The sequence below is a fragment of the Mustelus asterias genome, chromosome 27 (assembly GCF_964213995.1).
Source record: "Mustelus asterias chromosome 27, sMusAst1.hap1.1, whole genome shotgun sequence".
Classification (NCBI taxonomy): Eukaryota; Metazoa; Chordata; class Chondrichthyes; order Carcharhiniformes; family Triakidae; genus Mustelus; species Mustelus asterias.
In genome coordinates, this window is record NC_135827.1 from 28,843,357 (window position 1) to 28,865,384 (window position 22,028).

Below are 22,028 nucleotides of genomic sequence, written 5' to 3' on the forward strand. Positions count from 1 at the left end.
ACCACAACAGATGGTGGAATTTGAATTCAATTTTTAAAAATCTGGAATTAAGAATCTACTGACAGCCATGAAACAATTGTCAGAAAAACCCATCTGGTTTGCTAATGTCCTTTTGGGTGGAAATCTGCCATCCTTACCTAGTCTGGCCTACATGTAACTCCAGAGCCTCAGCAATGTGGTTGACTCTCAACTGCCCTCCAAGAGCAACTAGGGATGGGCAATAAATGCTGGCCAGCCAGCGACGCCAATGTCCCATGAATGAATAAAAAAAATATGTATTATATACTCACACAAAACAATTAAAGTATCAAAATGGATATCGCTGGACCTTTGTCTGACATACAATCCAAGTTAGAAAACTCTAGTTCAGCCATCTAATCCCATGATCTCTTCTGATTCTGACTGCTGAGCTGACTACCCAAGCTATAGTATGAGCAATTAAATTATATTTAAGTCTCAGCACTTCAGTGAACAATCTTAATCATCATATTTTGTCACATAGATTTTAACCATATAGTTATCCGTAAACAAGATTTTGTGTGGTTATCAATCAAATTTGATTATCTAAAGATACATGGATCCTATAGTGGAGCGCAGGTAAATGTTGCAACTTATTGCATCCAAAACGTAGACACTTAAGCCCAAGTTCTGTGCCTATTTATAGATTGAGTTTCCATGCTTAAGTTTGTTGCCCCTAAATCTCTTGAGTGGAAACGAGAAAATTGAGTGTAACTTCATGTGTCCTACTGCCAAACTTCTTAATGCAGCTGGAAGTACTCCATGCCAGTTCTGTTTGTAATTATATTCCAGGGAACGATTGCTTTAACCACAAAGAAAATTTTGTCAGCTGAGAAATAAGTATGGATGGCAATAAAGTTTAGTTTTGGCTGCAGTTGTTTTGAAATCCATGACCTGATCCCTCACTATCCCTGTACCCTCCTCCAGCCTTGCAACTCTCTGAGATCTCTGCACTCTTCCTGTTCTAGTTCTTGGGCAATTTTATTCACTCCACCAGTTCTAGCTGTGCCTTCTGTCACATTCTTCTATTCAATGTAAATGGGCCAATCTTATGACACGGATTGGGAAGCAATAATGTAGGCCCTTTATTACAATGTTAACGAAGAGTAAACACATCTGCCTTCTACATCCGCAGCACGGTGGCACAGTGGTTAGCACTGCTGCCTCACAGCACCAGTGATCCAGGTTCGATTCCAGCCTTGGGTGACTGTGTGGAGTTTGCACATTCTCCCCGTGTCTGCAAGTTTCCTCCAAGTGCTCTGATTTTCTCCCACGCTCCAAAGATGTGCAGGGTAGGTGGATTGTCCATGCTAAATCGTCCCTTAGAGTGTCCAAAGATGCTAAATGTGCGGGGAGGGGGCCTGGGTGGGATGTTCTTTTGGAGAATTGGTACAGACTCAAGGGGCTGAATGGCCTCATTCTGCACTGTAGGGATTCGATGATTCTGTGATCTGATGCTGTAAACTGAGTACAGAGTCGTGGGACTGATACATGACATTGACAGCAGTTTAAAATATGCCCTTTTAAAGGAACATGCACACCATATCATAATGTCCCCTTTTTCTAAACTAGAGATTTACCCTTAAAGAATCAAATTATTTACATGACAGCAAAGGAAAAGAACATGGTATCTGAATAACTATTATTAACTTAATTTACAAACCTCTGAAACATGTCAGCGGTTTTCTTATCCATCTAGACTTCTTTTTGGGACCTTGGTTTGAGGCTGTATGGTTTCAGATTGCTGGGGTGAAGGGTGCTGTGTGTGTATTGCATCATGGGCCATGTTCTATTTGTAATAGCATTACTCAGAGTTGAGGTATTGTTCTGATTTGGCATCTATTTTGCTGCATTGTCATGCCATTTGGTGTTTGTGCTTGATAGAAACTTGGTTCTGGACATTCAATGAGAATTTCTGATCAATTCCATGTGCCATCAGTTGGTTGTTGTTCTCAGACGTTTTGTCCAGGTTAGGTCATTCGTTACCTGCACATCTCTCGTGGGCATTCTTCATCTTCCCCTCTTTCTCGACTAATGCACCTTGTACTCCTGGGAGTACCGATCAGTGATAATTTTGAAGGGTTGTCTGCACCTGTCTGCTGAATAGTAATTCCGTAGGTCAGGGAACAGTCACACTGAGCGGTGTCCCTTTAAGATGCACGGCACGGTAGCACAGTGGTTAGCACTGCTGCTTCACAGCTCCAGGGACCTGGGTTCGATGCTTGGGTCACTGTCTGAGTGGAGTTTGCACATTCTCCCCCGTGTCTGCATGGGTTTCCTCCGGGTGCTCCGGTTTCCTCCCAAAGTCCAAAGATGTGAGGGTTAGGTTGATTGGCTATGCTAAAATTGCCCCTTGGTGTCCTGAGATGCGTTGGTTAGAGGGATTAGCAGGTAAAATACGTAAGGATATGGGGGTAGGGCCTGGGTGGGATTGTGGTCGGTGCAGACTCGATGGGCCGAATGGCCTCTTTCTGCACTGTAGGGTTTCTATGATTCTATGCAGCATGGCCACGTGCAAATCGTGTTTTGTTTGATGGCAATTGATGTTTAAGAGTTTTTCAGTACAACCCATATGTTCAGACATTCCATTGGATCTGGAGTAATGCAGTGATGAGGTAGTATGGTTGGCACTCCACTTCTCACACATTGCCTTAAAGGATTGTCCAGGGTGCTGAGGACTGTGGTCAGAAGAAACTTTGTCTGATGCCCAGAATAGACTGAAAATCAAACTTAATGTGTGAGATTCTTCGGCCTCCCAGCCACGTGTTTCCCGTGGGATGTGGCGCGTTGTTTGCTAATGGCGGGATTCTCTGGTTCCGCCGCTGTCAATGGGAATTCACATTGACGTCACCACACACTGGTGGGAAACCCATGGGTGGGGGTGCACGGCTGGCAGGACTGGAGAATGCCACCGGCGTAAACGTCCGGAGAATTCCGGCCAATATCTCTGCAATAGTTGCACTGGATGTGTTGAAAAAATTGTGGATAATGTGATATTTGGAAAATTAATCCATTACAACCAAGAAATCATCTCCACAGAGGCTAAATTGATCAGTTACAAGTCTGTTTCATGAATATGTGGTACCTCATGAGGAATAGGGTTTCTTTCTGGTTTCTAAGCCTCAAGGTTTGACATGCCTAATATTCTCTCATGGACTTTTCGCTGTATTTGCAGATTCCTGTTCAATATACCAACTCTTTGGCCAATTGTCGGGTTTGATTAATTCCCAGACCTGCTCCACTTCCATATCATTTATTTCCTTTCTTCAAGTATCCATTTCCCTTTGCACTGTTGGATCTGACGTCTGTGCGGGGAAAGTGCTCCAACAAATCTCTGTAATGGTTTGGCACAATGGTGTCGCTTGGTGTCTTGAGAGGAAAGGTAAGAATGGACCAAATTGACATGGGGCTGGAGTCACTTATAGGTCAACGGGTAAGGACAGGAGGTTGCCATTTATAAATGTTATTAGCAACCAATATTTTTACAATAATCCAACACTTTCATTGTCAATTTTACTAATGCCAATTCATTTTTATTTTCAAATTCTTCATTACAAGACCAATACACACACGCGCATATATATACACTGGGGGGAATCTCACCAAAGAATGGCAGAGTGTTGTTTCTGGCAAGAAAACCAGCGTGTTTCTCTCCAGATGTTACAACACTTCCAACACTGCAAAAAAACATTCAAGGGGGCCTTTTTCATACGTCATACAGGGAGGCGGGTTCTAAACACGCGAGCAAAACCTGGCTGCTCAGAGATCGGGGCACTATCATTAAAGGGTGGCCCAATCATAAACTGAGCACACCTCCCCCTCAGTCCACCATGGAGGCCTCAGGCACCCACCTCCTGAACTGGAGTCAGCACCCATCCCCCTGCCCCCTCCCACCAAGTCCATCACCTGCATCCACTGCTCCTCCGTCCGCTCCTGGCCACCACCACATTTAAATTAAGCCCTCCCCCATCCACCAGGAGGCTCCCATTGGGGCCTGCCCCTTGGCACAGGTTGGCACTGTCAGGTTGGCAGGGACATGGTGTCAACCTGTGCCAGGGGGCATTGCCAGGGCACTGCCTGGCCATGTCCCTATCCCCCTAGAGGCTATACACCCCAGGGTGGCCCCCCCTCGACAAGTTCAGGTCTGGGTGGACCTGTTGTAAACCGTGCCAACATGATGGCACATTGGCGCTGTGTCAATAAACGGCAGCGGGGGGGTCAATATCTGGCGAGGGGCTGGGTTAATCACATTGAAACTTAATGCGAATTATGTAAAGCCGGCAAGGGGCGGGGGAGATGCAAAATTGCATTTTCACTGGCGGCAAATGGAACTTCGGAAATTGATGCCCCGCTGGCAATCCCACAGATGGCGAACATGGGCTCAAGATACCGCACGCTCTATCTATCAGGCCTAATTATGATTTTTCTCCGGTCAACTTGATTTGTATTTCCCACCTTATCCTAGATCATTCAGCTTCACTCCCCCAATGCTGTGGTCCTCATGTGATTTTTTTAATAAGCACATAAATAATTTTTGATGTATTAATCTGTCGGTACAGTTTGTCAGAGAGTCTTCAGCTCTTCCAGGTGAAAGATTTCAAAGATGAAACTTTAATGTCAATTTGTACCAACCGAATGAGCTCCCACTTACAGCTCAATGTTTCATGTGGGATTCCATCCTACAGATCAGGAAGGTCCGAGGCTAATCTCTGATCTCTCCTTAGTAGATTGCCCTCAGCGTCCAAGACTGTATCATATTATAATGTACCTATCCAACAAAGTGACCTTAGTCTGGGAGATACTGCCATTGTTCATTCAATTTATTCCATGAATTACTTCAGTTGCAATCCATGCGCAGTTGTCAGCTCATAAGGGACCCAACATTTCCCCTTCACCAGTTATAGAATCATAGTCAAAGAATCTACAGTGCAGAAGGAGACCATTTGGGCAATCAAGCCTGCACCGACAACAATCTCACCCAGGCCCTGTCCTATCCCCGTAACCCCACTTATTTACCCTGCTAATCCCCCTGATGCTAGGGTCAATTTAGCATGGCCAATCAACCTAATGTGCACATCTTTGGACTGTGGGAAGAAACTGGAGCACCCGGAGGAAACCCATGCAGACACAGGGAGAATGTGCAAACTCCACACAGACAGTGACCTGAGGCCGGAATTGAACCCGGGTCTGTGGCGCTGTGAGGCAGCAGTGCTAACCACTGTGCCACCCAGAGAGTGATGGGAATCTGGAACTCACTGCCTGAAAGGGTTGTAGAGGTGGGAACCCTCACAGCACTTAAGGAGCATTTAGATGAGCACTTGAAACTTCATAACACACAAAGCGATGGACCAAGTGCTAGAAAGCAGGATTAGAATAGATAGGAGCTTGATGGCCAGCGCTGACACGATGGACCGAAGTGCCTCTTCTTTTTTTATTCATCCAATGGGACATGGGCGTTGCTGGCTGGCCCGATCCTAGTTGCCCTTGAGAAGGTGGTGGTTGGTTGACTTCTTGAAACGCTGCAGTCCATGTGCTGTGGGTTGACCCACAATGCCATTAGGGAGGGAATTCCAGGATTTGGACCCAGTGACTGAGAAGGAACAACGATATATTTCCAAACCAGGATGGTGAGTGGCTTGGAGGGGAACTTGCAGGAGGTGGTGTTCCCATTGTAGCGGGGAAAATCACAGAGATGGGTACCTGACACACAAAATGGTTGCCTGGCACATAAAATGGTTACCTGAGAAAGAGACATTAAACAGGCACTGACATTTAGCACAGACAGCTACTTAAAGTTCAAACATACAGCACAGACAGATATTTAAAGTTAAACATGCAGGAATCAGATACCGCAGGAAGCCAGTAAGAGTTGGAGGCACTTTCAAGATAAGGACAGACCCAAGACAATAAGGTCTGATAATAAAATCAGTCATAGATGGGAACAGAAATACATAAATGCAGCAAAACCAATCACTATATGTATAGACCGAAACCAGTCATTGATAGTCATTGATAGAGGAAATGTATCCATTCTATGAAACAATGCGATGTTAAATGCCCATGTCTGTACCTGTCTGACTGTAACAATGTGTTAACTACCGATCACCATGATCTGTCTACTCAACTATAACGAAGTGTTAAATGGCTAATGTCCGGACTATCCATTGTCTGAGAAGTATAAAAATGATCGACTACTATTATATTATTGAGAAGGTAGCTGCCAAGTGCTGCGGAGTAACAGTGCTTTCTCCCTCGAAGCTTCGTGTCCGAAATAAAGCTGTATTATTGAACCTCCAGTCTGACTCCGGTGGTAATTTTCCCACAACACCATGTATCTGCTGCCCTTATCCATCTAGATGGCAGTGCTCTTGCCATGCTGTAAAAGTCTTTGACTCTATGACTACCCCTTACTCCTCTATCCTATCACATTCACCTCCTTCTTTCTGCCTTGTGTCTTCCATCTCACTCCCACCCTACTATCTTCATCTTGTCCCTGTCTGGATTTAGCAGGATCTGGGATCACAGTTTCCTGCATTCCCTACACCCCGCAGCCTACGCAAGCAGTCAGGATATGTTGAAATTTGGTATCAGTTACGACCAACTGAATGAAATAACTTCTCAATAAAGAAAAGAAGCAATATTTTGACTAATCAGATAGATTTCCCGGGGTTTGTGGAATTTGTCAGACTCTCAGATTGACGTGTGCTGGAGGGGTATTAACAGGATTCTAAATAATGGGACCATTGATTTCATAATCTCACCATAGCTTGAGGACTGCCTTAGGTGAATCTGGAAGTAGCAGAGGCAAAATGAGTCAACATAGCCGGCCCTTGATGGGAAATTCATTGGCAAACAAGATCTGGGCTTTTCCAATCTAATTACTCTCCACATAGGGGAAACTTTACCTCTCTACATTGCCTGAGGAATGAAGCTGTGTTGTGTGTGGGTTGAGAAGCTAACGTTCAAACAATGGATTGTTTACACTTTTTTTAGTCCATCTGGTTGCACGTCACAAAGGAATCTTTCCAGAGCATTCAGTGTTTATTATGGAAATTAAAGATCCATGGAAAAGCTGTGAAATGTAGAACAAGAAGGGCTTTGCTGGTTTATATTGTGTGAGTGCAAATACTTCTGTACAGTAACTAAAATCTTACGACGGATGTGATTGCATAGCTAAATCTCGCAAAGTCACCGCCCCCCCCCCCCCCCCCACCTCCCCCCCACTCCCCGCCCCAGTCATTATGTTTAATTCCCAGTCCAATTTAATCCTTCTCCCAAACAGGCAAAAGCAATTTCATGACATGATTACACAACTATTGGGTTTGGAGCAACAACAAAAAAGTGTAAAAGAGCCCCTGGAGGCTGAGTGGAAGAGAAGGCAGATAGGATAAAAGATTCGCCAATTCCTGCCAAGTGCTTCCACAAATTCCCCCACTAAAGGATTCTTTTGATCAAAATCCCCAAGTGGGCTTATCCTGTGAGCAATGCAGACCAGGGAGCCACCAACCAATTTCCCAATCTCTACCAGATAACCAATCTCACTAGAAATAGTGATCATTGAATCCTACAGTGCAGAAGGAGGCCATTCGGCCCATCAATTCTGCACTGACTCTTATCCAGGCTTATCCCATAACCCCACATATTTAGCCTGCTAATCCTCCTAACCTACACATCATGGGACACTAAGAGGCAAGTTGCCATGACCAATCAACCTAACTTGCACATCTTGGGACACTAAGGGATAATTTACCATGGCCAATCAACCTAACCTGCACATGTTGGGACACCACAGGGCAATTTACCATGGTCAATCCACCTAACATGCACATTGGGTCACTAAGGGGCAATTTACCATGGCCAATCAACGTGACCTGCACACGTTGGGACACAACAGGGCAATTTTCCATAGCCAATCCACCTATCCTGCACATTGGGACACTAAGGGGCAATTTACCGTGGCCAATCAATCTAATGCACACATCTGGACTGTGGGATGAAACCGGAGCACCCTGCGGAAACCCACGCAGACACAGGGAGAACATGCAAACTCCACACAGTCACCCAAGGCCGAAATTGCACCCGGGTGCCTGGCTTTGAGGTAGCAGTGCTAACCACTGTGCCACAATGCTGTGGCAGAACAGGGCATCATCCTTGTTCTCCAAGGATTAAAATGGGGAAAACCAGCCAGCCAGGAAAACTCCCATTGCTGACCAAATTGTTAATCCTCCTGTATGGCAGCTGCCCTCTTTAGTTTGATTGCCTGAAATTTCTCACTGTCAAAGCTTATATGACTAACAGGCACTTTAACAAGGCACCAGAGAGTGACCAGAACCATAAAGAAATCAATGTCTCCTGGAGAGAAGTGTAAGGAGAAAATCAATGGAGAAAGATTGGCAAAGCTACGAATAAAGACATCCATGTCAAGGGAAAGACTTGTGAGCCAAAAAGATACAAAACTAAGGGGCAGTTGTGACATTTTGGAAAATCCACCATTTGGGACAAATGTAATAAAAATCAAGATTTCAACTTGAATTTCTGACACAAGAAAAATGGAAATGTAATTATTAGAATCCGCAACTGATTCAGTAATTAAAATTCCCATGAGGACAAGCAATCCTGTGCCATACGCAGAGTGTAACCACTGAAGGCCTTGCTTTTCTTCCAGGCCTTGTGTTGTTCAGGGGGTCCGATTGCCTTTCATTGCGGGGTACAAGTCGGCTGCTTTCTATCTTTTCAATAATTTTTTTTTTGTTCTTATCCTGTTCCGGATCGAAGTTAGTGCAGGAAGATCAGTTTCCATTCAGTATTGACGCAGAAAGCCCTCAGCTCAGCCAGTAACAGAAGTGAAATGTAAGCCTCGGGGGCAGCACAGTGGTTAACACTGCTGCCTCGCAGCACCAAGGACCTGGGTTCGATTCCCAGCTTGGGTCTGTGCAGAGTCTGCACGTTCTCTCCCCGTGTCTGCATGGATTTCCACCCACAGTCCAAAAGACGTGCTGGTTAGATTGGCCATGTTAAATTCACCCTCAGTGTACCCGAACAGGTGCTGGAGTGTGGCGACTGAGGGATTTTCACAGTAACTTCTGTGGTAAACCACTTTAGCTTATTACCTGTATATGTGACACGCCTGGACACATCCCTGCCGGCCCTACCTGAGACTCCTCCCCCGCTGGTCCAGATATAAAGGCGACTGCTCCCCACCCCCCTGCCTCACTCTGGGCCAGTTCATCGGCATGGGTGTGCTCCAAGTCTTTTGCTAATAAAAGCCTATTTGTTCTTGCATACAAACTAGTCTTTGCTCGATTGATGGTGCATCAACTTCATTGCAGTGTTAATGTAAGCCTACTTGTGACACTAATAAATAAACTTTAAACTTTCCCAATTACCAACTGACTCCCATTACTGTGATACTCCGTCTTCTACATTAGCAATCCCAATAGTGAGTGACATTGTCCGCTTCATGCTAAATCGCTGTCAGCGTTGTGCTGTAGACAAGTTTAATTGGATTAAGTTGCCCAAAGCTCAGTTCACCAATGGGTCATATGTTCCTCCTCACTAATTCGGGCCAAACAAAATCTGACTAAAGAGTGCAATGAAGCACTAATGGATAATTTTATCAAGTTAATTCTGACCTGAGAATTCATGTCCTTCCTAAAATAGATTAATGTACTTTTGCAAAAATTGAATCCATTTTTAGTTGCTCAGTCAAATCAAACACCAAATATTTGATTTGAGTTTGCATAAAGTCGCTGAGCTTAATGAATGTGAAAGCTTTGCTGCATTCGGTGGCTTAGAAGTGTCAAAAAAATCATCACTTCAAGATAATTGTGATTGGCTATCTTTTTCTTCATCCTGATAGGCAAATTTTCCCACAATTTCACTTGGGCTAGAAAGGTCAACTAAAACGGGTCAATCCTGCCAGCCTTGTGTATCAGAGAGCTTTCAAAGTGTAGCCAAAATGGGAGACTTTCATCCAATTGATCTTGACTTGTTTTCAGAAGTGAAAGTTCCCAACCTACCACATCACAGGGACAGGAGGAGGCCATTCAGCCCTTCGAGTCCCATTCAGTTAGACCATGGCTGCTCTTAGTCTCAATCACATTCATGCAGCTGTGCTCCAGATCCATTACATAGAAACATAGAAAATAGGAACAGGAGTAGGCCATTCAGCCCTTCAAACCTGCTCCGCCATTCATTATGATCATGGCTGATCATCAAATTCAATATCCTGATCCTGCCTTCACTCCATATCCCTTGATCTCTTTAGCTCCAAGTGCTACATCTAATTTCTTCCTGAAATCACACAATGTTTTAGCCTCAACTACTTGCTGTGGTAGTGAATTCCACAGATTCACCACTCTCCTCACCTTAATCCTAAAAGGTTTACCCCTTATCCTCAAACTATGACTCCTAATTCTGGATTCCCCACCATCGGGAACATTCTTTCTGAATCTGCCCTGTGTAATCCTGTTAGAATTTTATAAGTTTCCAAGCGATCCCCTCTCACTCTTCTAAACTCCAATGAATACAATCCTAACTGACTTAGTCTCTCCTCGTGTGACAGACTTGCCATCCCAGGAGTCAGCTGGTAAACCTTTGCTGCACTCCATGGTCTACAGCCAGGGAGCACAGTCTCAGAATAAGGAGTAAGTCATTTGCATACAAATACACACACATATTAGCAGCTGGAGTGGGCCACTTGGCCCCTTGAGCCTGCTCTATCATTCAATAAGATCAATGCTGACTTGATTGTAACTCAAGCCCACACTAGAACTGAGATGAGGAGGAAATTTCTTCACTCAGCACTGGTGAATCTTTGGAATTCTCTGCTCTAGGGGACAGTGGAGGGTTAGTCATTGAGTGCATTCAAGACTGAAGTTGACAGATTTCCACATATAAAAACATCAAGGAATACAGGAACAGTGCAGAGAAACGATATTAAAGTAGATCAGCCATGATCTCATTGAATGGTGCAGTGGCATTAAAGGCTGAATGGCCAATTCCTGCTCCTACTTTACATTTCTACATTCTTCTAAACTTGAGGCAATACAAGCCATGTTTATGGAATCTCTGAATCCATGAATCCCCTTTGAGATAAAGGCCAACATCTGGGAGCATGTTAATTATTTTATATACCTGTGCTAGCCTTTACTACTTTGTGTACACATGGGCACCAAAATCCTTTCCAGTTCCTAACCTCTCAACATTAAGAAAATATTGTCATTTGTCATTTGTCCTTCTCTAACTTCTCTAACGTCAGGCTCCACTGACCACAACTTTATCCATTCACTTAGCCTACATCACACACAGGCAGATCTTCCCTATATTGAGATGTCTAAGATAATTCTTGTACTATCTTGGATTTTTTTTGTCATGGTACCACTTCAAAGCTGTACAGGTGATTGAATAGGGCGGCACTGTGGCACGGTGGTTAGCACTGCTGCCTCATAGCTCCAGGGAGCTGGGTTCAATTACGGCCTTGGGTGACTGTGTGGAGTTTGCACATTCTCCCCGGTGTCTGCGTGGTGGTGCTCCAGTTTCCTCCCACACTCCAAAGCTGTACGGGTTAGGTGGATTGGCCGTGCTAAATTAGCACTTAGTGTCGGGGGGATTGGCAGGGTAAATACGTGAGGTTACAGGGATGGGGCCTGGGTGGGATTGTTGTCAGTGCAGACTCAATGGGCCAAATGACCTCCTTCTGCACTGTAGGGATTCTATGATGACTACATCCTTCCAGGTTCACAAATTGTTGACAGGAAGTGACTTCTAATTAGCTGTCTCAGATGGAATTTCTATTTTTGACCAACAAATTTCAGATTTGTTAAAGTCTTCTTTCCTGTTTCTATTCTTTTTCTTGTCTGTCTGGCATCTTGGACGGTTCCCAACCATAATTAAAATCTGGCGTATTTATTGCATTTATTGGTATTTAAGTTACACCTTTCATTTCATTGGGTGCATTCTACACTTCTGCTTATAATTCATAGCCGTAATCTGTATTGCTTTTTTTTTAGAAGAACAATGCTTGCTGCATTTTTGAATGGAGAAGTCAATAAGCAATTATTTCTGAAAACTACATGAGGACTCAACAGAGATGCACAACGGTATGAAAGGAAGCGGTACTGCACTGTTACCTGGATAAACAACAGGGTACTGGATAGACAAGTTCAGCCCAAGGGAATTTCTCAACCTGTCTGACAATTAACAGTGATGGGCCTCTGGTCCTCCGGCAATGTGACAGACAGATGAAGTTAGGTCAAAGAGAAAGAATTTACTGACCGCAGATCTACTTCTGCACCAGAAGTGGGGAAGTAATTGATGTCAAGTTGCAAAATAATTCCATGGCTAACAAGAGCAGAATAAAAAAAAATATATGTAATTATACCACAGATGTGATGGCAAAGGATTAAAGCTGAATTCTGACTTCCAGGTTAACCTCCATTTTTTTCAGTACATTGAGCTGTCTACATCACAAGCCAATACATTTTTTTAATAGGAGATCGTAAAGATTTTACCCCGTTAATAGGGCGCACTTGTTGCAGTTACTGTGTGATCCTGAAATCCCCTGGGGGGGGGAACATGTCCTCCTCACAATCAACTAATTGAAACAAGGCCTCCAATTGGATTACTCGTAAAATGAGTCTTGATTTTTATTTTAAATTCACAAGCTGAAAAGCTCCGAATTATGAATCAGTCCAAAGGTGTGCAGGTTGGGTGGATTCGGCCATGCTAAACTGCCCCTTAGTGCCCCAATATGTTTGGGTTAAGGGGATTAGTGGGGTAAATACGTGGGGTTATGGGGATAGGATGGAGGGGTGGGCCGGGCAGAGATGCTCTGTCGGAGGGTCAGTGCAGACCCCATGGGCCGAATGGCCTCCTTCTGCACTGTCGAGATTCTATGATTCTGTGAATTCTGGCGAAGGCAGTTCTTCGAATTGGCTTGGGAAACATTCCCACATTTTGGGTTTTTTTGCCCCTCCCCTTTAAAATAACAACACGTAAAATCGACTTGAGTCAGCTTCCCAAAACGACTTGTTGTTTTCTGCAGATTGCTGGCCTTGTGGTACTTTGAATCAGCACACGTAGTTTCCTGGCAGAATGGTTTACAGTTTTCATGAGTTTCCACAAATTGGAGCTTTGAAAATGAACACCTTCCGAGCAACCCCATCCCCCACCCCATCCCACCCCCGACCCCCCGTTCCCTCACAAATTGGAACTTGCGGAAAAACAACAAATAAACACTGTGAACGGTGCAGCAACTACTTAATGAAGTTGCTATGATGCTCCCCTAGTCACCACACTCCGGCGCCTGTTTGGGTACACTCAGTGAGAATTCAGCATGGCCAATGCACCTAACCAGCACGTCTTTCAGACTGTGGGAGGAAACTGGAGCACCCGGAGGAAACTCATGCAGACACGGGGAGAACATGCAGACTCCACACAGACAGTGACCCAAGCCAGGAATCGAACGCAGGTCTCTGACACTTTGAAGCAATAATGCCAACCACTGTGCCACCGTGCCGCCTGTGCATCTTGCTGTCATAATTCTCAGCAGTCAATCGGCCTTTTAAATCTAGCATTGTGAAACACCAGCTGAGTTAAATGCCAAGGATTCAATAGCTTCAGTTAGAATTATAGCGCCCCTACAGTGCAGAAGGAGTCCATTTAGCCCATCAAGCCTGCACCGGCTACAATCCCAACCAGCCCCTATCCCCATAACACCACCTGTTCGGGTACACTGAGGGAGAATTTAGGCCAATCAACCTAACCAGCACGTCTTTCGGACTTTGGGAGGAAACCGGAGCACCCAGAGGAAACCCAAGCAGACAGCTTCTCATAAACAGCTGTTTTAATGTAAGCTATATAGCGAGGACCCTGGACAGTCAGAGGCCAGTGCCGGTAATTAACCAGAGTGCAGAATTCAAAAATACTCAAGCAATTATAATTTCAAATTTGATTACAAGTAATTAGCATATACAAATCAAAGGATAGTAGTTATCTCTAACAACTCATAGCTATTGATTCAGGTTACATTATACATACTTAAGAGTCTAGTTTTCCAATTATAACTTGTGCATGTTATATCAAGCAATCATAGCTATATCATTGACCAATGATATATCAACCTCCCTTTCCATTGTTCCTCGTTCTAATGGGTAAAATTGAGTTGCAGTTGCACATCGTTCAATCAAATGGTCCTTGACTTTTATTTGAGTCCGCTTTAATCGGACCTGTGATTTTCACATAGCTTTCCCTGTGTGACTGAGATCCAGCTTGCAGCTTATGTGATTTTTAAACTTGTGTGATTATGAACAATTTCAAGCTTGCAGTGTTAAAAGTTGCTCTCCAGTTTTTGAGAATGTAGAATGGGTGACAGATGGTTAATTGCTACGTACAGGTCTGCCAAATTCGAGCACTGCCAGCGATGAAATAGTTGCACTTAAAGGTGTCGCTCTCAAATGAAAGATTGCAATGTTCGGATCTTACTTGGTCTGTCGACATTCGAGAATGAGGGATCTCACCATCCAAATCATTCATTTAGCTAGACTGTTAGATCTCAGGTAATGAGGAGGAAAAATAATGGCACATAACTTCCGACTTGCGGTGGAAAGCCATGGGCCACCAAAAATAATTGAAATTTTTGCACTGAGAAATCGCGATCCAACTCCCAATGGGAGCGGCAGCCTTCGGCCTTCAGTGGGACAATCTCTGCCTGAGGGTTCTAGCCACACCCCCTTATGACCAGATTGGGACCGCCCATTAAGGTCCAGGTTTGAACAACGGTTTCAAAGTGAAGATAGAGAAATCAAAAGGATTCCCTGCTATTATAAAGGTAAGTCAAAATGTTTTTGAAGTTTATTTCCCTATTTCGTTTGAGCAGTTAATCCTATTGTTATTGTCTCATTTAACATGTCACTTTTCATTTTATTTTTATTTGATTGAAGATGAGTATTATTTAATAGGTTTTGTTATTTGTTTTAAATCTGTGAAACTACTATTTAAATATGCATAATATTATTGTATAACTTTACATGTGGCTTGCGATAAAGTGTTTGCATGTTTTAATTTAGAATATGGAAACTGAGAATGTAATTGGGAAGAGAGGTCGGAACTGTCTGGACCGTGATTTGGATACCTGCACGAGGTTGAGTAAAGGAGAGTTCACTGCGAGCCATGAAAAATCTAAAGCACCATGTGTTTGTCAATGGTATTCTTCTGTCTTGTTTGCTTCATTTGTAATTATCTCATATTTAACTGGTGTGTTTTGATGTTTCAAAAAAGCATTTGTAGAATATTGTAAAGTTTAATGGAAAACATTTATTTTTAAAGCCAATGCTATAAATACAAAACTTTGATACCCATGTTAACATTTAACTAAACATTTTACTTTCGCAGCTGCACGATGACATTCCGTTTAATTGCTTCACTTTTTCAGATTTCTCACAATAAAATATATTTTTCTCTTTAACACAACGTCAATAATATTTTTTTTACTTAAGCACAGTGGTTTCATTGTCCCTGTAAACAAGGGGGTATGGGAGGGAGGGATGTGAGGGGGGAGAGGAGGAGAAGGGGGGGGGGGAGGGGGAGGAGGAGGGGGGAGGGGGAGGAGGAGGGGGGAGGGAGGGGAGAGGAGGGGGGGAGGGGGAATGGGGAGGGGGAGAGGGGGGAGGGGAGGGGCGGGGGAGGGAAAGTGGAAGGGTTTTGACATATTAATTGTACATTTTACATGTAGCCTGACTCTTCCCTCATGATCTTTCCAACTACGTGAAAGCCTCAAAAGAACTTCAGTGATTTTAAGGAGCCAAGCTAAAAGTGTGATGTACCAATGGTGGTGGAACATGATTTTCAATCTTCACTGGATTCTGAAAAACCTATCAGAGAGATAGTTCACATCACTTTACGGGAGGTATGTATATATCATCTTAAGGAATACACTTTCCTAAAGCATTTGAAATAGCCAAGTTGCACTATAAATGTTGAACTCATTTCATCCTATATTGCCCACCTCATCCTCTAGTGGAAGGGCAGGGGAGAGAGCCTGGATAAGATACTCTGCCAGAGAGTCAGTGCAGACTCAATTGGCCAAATGGCCTCCTTCTGCACTGTAGGGATTCTATGAATATATGCGATGATTGTGCTTGGCTTTGCGCCGTTGTCAGATAATGGGATACTTGGTAAAGTAGTCGACGATGATGAAGAAGTCAGTGCCATGGAAATGAAAGAGATCAGATGTGATTTTAGACCAAGGGTGGGTAGAAACCTTATGTGGAATCAATGGTTCTTGTGCTGACTTGCCATATGCTCTTGTCATACCTCACACATCTCGATGATGACTTCAATGTTTTTGTTTATGCCCAGATATAAACTGTCTCTCCTGTGAATCTTCTCATCAAATCCATGCCCGTGTGTGAGTGATGAAGTTGTTGAATAATATCAAATCATAAAGATTCTGGTATAGGAACTTCCTTTAAAAATGATTACCTGTATGTGCAGAATGACCTCATGTTCGTGGATATGCTCAATTAAATTAGGCCGTCCGATAAAGATGGTTTTCCACAGATTCTGTCATTTGGAACCTTTCGTTGTTTCCCTGATAGCTGCTATCATTTGCAGTGCGCAAATGTACCTGATCAACTGATGGACTTGCATTCTCCTCAATCCCTTCCTTGTCCCCAGATACAATGATGCACTTCCAGAGACTTCATTAGTGAACAGAAAGGGGATTTACTTTGTGATCTATAAGAGCAGCAGCACTTTTTCAGTGAACTCTAAAATACCTCTGCCAAGGAGAACTCTTCCCCCTGGGGTGATTCCCCACTCTGAGTCCCGATTGGTCACCCAGGCCAGGTGACCTTTACTCTGCTGTGTTGCCCTTAAAGGAGCATTCACGTTGTTGGCTCACCCACTGAGATGAGGCACATGGGATCATGTATAAGGGGCATCTTGAAGACATCAGAGCTGCCAAGCTGTGCGTATGTGCTGTGCTGAGAGCAAAAGTGAAACTGAAACAGGATTGCACGACACACTTCCTTTCTAGCGAATGGCATGCTGCTATCCTTTAAATGCTTGTAACAGCACACATCTGAATATATAGTGAGCTAGATTTTATTGCCTTCATCGTGTGGCAACACTGTGGATTGAAGTTACGTGTTGGACTACTAGACACATTTAAGAGGAAGTTAAAAGAACATGAGGAGAGAGGAATAGAAGAAGATACTGATAGGATTAGGAGGAGTAGGATAGGAGAATGTTCATGTGCCTCATTAATGTTTGCATGGACTATTTGGGACAAGGGATGTGTTTCCATGCTGTATATTCTTATTTCTACGTAATATTAGTGTACGGCTTACCTGACATGTTGTTTGAAGTCATCTCAGTCTGCTACTAAAACAAATGGATAATATACGTCTACTAAAACATTGGAGGTATAAATTTCCGATGTGCATATTAGACCTTTTCATATTGGTCAGAGGTGATGTAGCTTCAGGGAATATTTGTACTACGCTTTGTGGTAAAGATACAATTCTGAGTCAGGAAAGTGAACATTCACCTTTTTAAAGATATTGCGTGATTTTAATTTTAATTCTGAAACATTCAGAGGCATTCTGATACTCTGTCTGTCCTAGACGGCATGGTGGCACAGTGGTTAGCACTGCTGCCTCACAGCACCAGGAACCCGGGTTTGATTCTGGCCTCGGATGACTTTCTGTGTGGAGTTTGCATGTTCTCCCCATGTCTGCATGGGTTTCCTCCGGGTGCTCTGGTTTCCTCCCACAGTCCAAAGATGTGTGGGTTAGATTGATAGGCCATGCTAAATTGCCCATTAGTGTCAAGGGGACTAGCAGGGTAAATACAGGGTTACGGGGATAGGGCCTGGGTGGGATTGTGGTCAGTACAGGCTTGATGAGCCGAATGGCCTCCTTCTGCACTGTAGAAGTTTTTTGATTCTATGAACTTTCCTTTCATCTCCATTTCTCTTATAGGGTCTTCTACTCTTGCTCAAGTCTGCATTAATGCTGTAATGATTTCATCATCTGGTATACTGAACTACTGCAAGTATCTAAACCTGCAATTAGAAGTTTGCCTTCCCCACACAAGCTCAGTAATCATAGGAGAGGCAATTGAAGTTACGCAAGATTTGTGCCAATATGAAAAAATGAAATCTGGCATTGATACAAGTGCTCCTATAACATTAGCAATGATATGTGGCCCAAGTATTTGTAATTAGTCACACCACATTTTTTTTCACAAACTGGTTAGTCAGTCCAATAACTCTCACATCATTGACTCAAAATAAAAGAGAAGATAGGGAAATCTCGCTGCAAAGATTGTGTATATATAAAAAAAATCCCTACAGTACAGAAGGAGGCCATTCAGCCCATCGAGTCTGCACCAACACCAATCCCACTCAGGCCCTATCCCCGTGACCCCACATATTTACCCTGCTAATCCCCCCGAAACTAGGGTCAATTTAGCACGGCCAATCAACCTATCCCACACATCTTTGGACTGTGGGAGGAAACCGGAGCACCTGGAGGAAACCCACGCAGACACAGGGAGAGTGTACAAACTCTGCACAGACAGTGACCCAAACCAGGAATTGAACCTGGGTCCCTGGCGCTGTGAGGCAGCAGTGCTAACCACTGTGCCACCGTGCCGCCCATCTTGTTAAAATCTGAACATTGTTAACACCTTAAGTCGAATATGTCTCTTCTTCAGAACTCTGAATCCATATTAGCCTCGCAACATTAACTCTGTTTCTCTCCCTATTGATGCTGCCAAGTTTGCTGAGTTTGCCAGCATTTTCTAATTTTTATTTCAGATTTCCAGCATCAACAGTATTTTCCTTTCATATTGTGTATATTTGTTTTGGATGTATGAGGTCGGCTGGACGGCTGGTTAGTGATGCAGAGTGATGCCAACAGTGTGGGTTCAATTCCCGTACCAGCTGAGGTTATTCATGAAGGCCCTGCCTTCTCAACCTTGCCCCTCGCCTGAGGTGTGGTGATCTTCAGGTTAAGTCACCAATAGTCATTGCCTGTGGTCATCTGGGATTATGGCGATTTTACTTTTATACAAAATATATATTTTCACGTCAGCAATACTCCCAACTGTTGAATTTTTCTTTATGGGTGGCAAGCGGCACAGTGGTTAACATTGTTGCCTCACAGTTCCAGGGGTCTGGGTTCAATTCCCAACTTGGGTCACTGTCTGTGCAGAGTCTGCACGTTCTCCCCGTGTCTGCGTGGGTTTCCTCCGGGTGCTCCAGTTTCCTGCCACAGTCTGAAAGACGTGCTGGTTAGGTGCATTAGCCATGCTAAATTCTCCCTCAGTGTACCCAAACAGGTGCCGGAGTGTGACGACTAAGGGATTTTCACAGTAACGTCATTGCAGTGTTAATGTAAGCCTATTTGTGACACTAATAAATAAACTTTCATTGTATGCCTTGATCCACTTACGAGCCCTACACCATCCCATACTATGTGAGCTTACCAATGGAGGAATTTTCTATGAATTTCACGCCTAGTGCATTTTCACATGACAGGAGATAAGCCCCTGGAAGATGCACATCCCTGGTTTCCTCGACTGCATTTGTTCAGCCACATTAACATTGTGCAACTCCCCTGCCAGTGGGAGTAAACTCATTAAAGGACAGTGCGGTGGAATCTGTGTTTACAAAGCTTGTATTTGTTTGAGGTATCCCGAAGTTGAAAAGAGAAATGAAGGGAACTTTATCCTACCAGTTTCTAAGGCAACAAAAACTGAAATTTGGGTTTGGAAGCCATCACGTCTGGGTAGACTAAAGCTGCCTGGGGTTGTATAAAGAGGTGCAAAGCTGTCCAAACTGGGTAGTAGCAGTTGGTACGTGGTGTAATACAGGCAAGCTGACAAAGCCAAGTCTAGATTCAGATGCTGACGATATGTTACTGCATCTGTTTCTGTTACTTGAAGGTAACATTGTTTGATCTACACCATCCAGAACAAGATGATCACATGCTGCACATGTGGTAAAGTCTCTGTCCGTGGAACTGGGGTTGGTCATGCTCTGTTGTCAGCTGGGGATTATCCGATGTCCCAGAAAGAGAGGAACTTAAATTGTTCATGGGTAAGATGAGAGTTTTCATAGAAGGCAGAATTGGTTTCATAGAATCTCTACACTGTGGAAGGAGGCCATTTGGCCCATCGGGCCTGCACTGACAACAATCCCAACCAGGCCCTATCCCCATAACTCCACCTATTTATCCTGCTAACCTCCCTGACATTAAGGGGCAATTTAGCACGGCCAATCCACAAATCTTTGGACTGGGGGAAGAAACAGGAGCACCTGGAGGAAACCCATGCTGACACGGGGAGAACATGCAAATTCCACAAAGACAGTCACCCAAGGTCAGAATTGAACGCAGGTCCGTGGCGATATGAGACAGCAGTGCTAACTACTATGTCACCGTGCCACAGTTTTGAAGGACTTTGTGAATGAATTTGATGCCCTTTATGCTGTGTGGACTGCAGAGCCATTTTGTAAGATCTGTCTATGTTGTATCTGCCATTTAATGTGCAATTTATGGTTCAAAATCAACTGTAATTTGCCTGTTAATTCATGTTTAACTTACATTGGTTCTGGATGTTAAAATAGAGAAAGTTATCAAAGATACTATTTGGTGTTTGCTTTGTTCGACTCTTGTATAATTCCTTTGCTTTACACCATTGTATTTTGTGGATTATATAAATGCAAAGTGCTCTGGATACTAGAAATCGGAAAATGCTGAAAAATTCAGCAGCTTTGGCAGAGATTTTCCTTCGAAATTGTTGTGGTTTGCAAAAGAGGAAGTGAAACAAACTACAGGCTGTCAATCAGGCTTAGGCTCTGTCTACATTGCAGGGAGGATCAATGGGGTACTTGAGATCTATTCAGGTGTGAAGGAAATGAACATAAACACAGGTGGCTGGAGCAGAAATCCATTGAGCTGTCAATGGAATCTTTTACAAGGCACTGCATGTTGAATTGGAAATCTCCTCTCTGTCAGAGGACTTCGAAAGGGGTTTGCTCACACCTGCAGATTCTGACAGGGAGAAATGAAAATCTCTGCTACAGAGTGGAGTGTTGCAGTGATTTAAAATCCTATCAGGTGACCTGGTGGGGTGCATGGAGATTAAAGTGACCTGGCCACTTCACAAGTTGCACACCTGATAGGGAGGATTACAGATGTTGATCACAGAGGTGCCCTAAATTGCCATGCCAGGGGTGATCTTCAGGTCTGCCAGGGATAGAAGGGGCAGTCCAGCCACAACACCCCCATCCCAGTGGAGAATGGTGAGGTCAACCCCTTGCCCCCAGCCTGAGCCCACCCAACACCCAGGACCCTTAAGGGACACTTCCTTTGCAGCCTGGCAGCAGCAGAATGGCAAATGGCCACTGAGCGTACATCCTTGAGCCCCCTCAGGGCCCAAGGCATCAGGCCAGGGTATCACTGCTAGGGTGACAAAGAACATAGAACATTACAGCGCAGTACAGGCCCTTCGGCCCTCGATGTTGCGCCGACCAGTGGTACCAATCTAAAGCCCCTCTAATCTACACTATTCCAATATCATCCATATGTTTATCCAATAACCACTTGAACGCTCTCAACGTTGACGAGTCCACCACTGCTGCAGGCAGGGCATTCCACGCCCTTACTACTCTCTGAGTAAAGAACCTACCTCTAACATCTGTCCTATATCTCTCACCCCTCAATTTAAAGCTATGTCCCCTCGTGCTAGCCAACACCATCTGAGGAAAAAGGCTCTCACTATCCACCCTATCTAATCCTCTGATCATCTTGTATGCCTCGATTAAGTCACCTCTTAACCTTTTTCTCTCTACCGAAAACAACCTCAAGCCTCTCAGCCTTTCCTCATACAATTTTCCCACCATACCAGGCAACATCCTGGTAAATCTCTGCACCCTTTCCAACACTTCCACATCTTTCCTATAATACGGCGAACAGAACTGTATGCAATACTCCAAATGC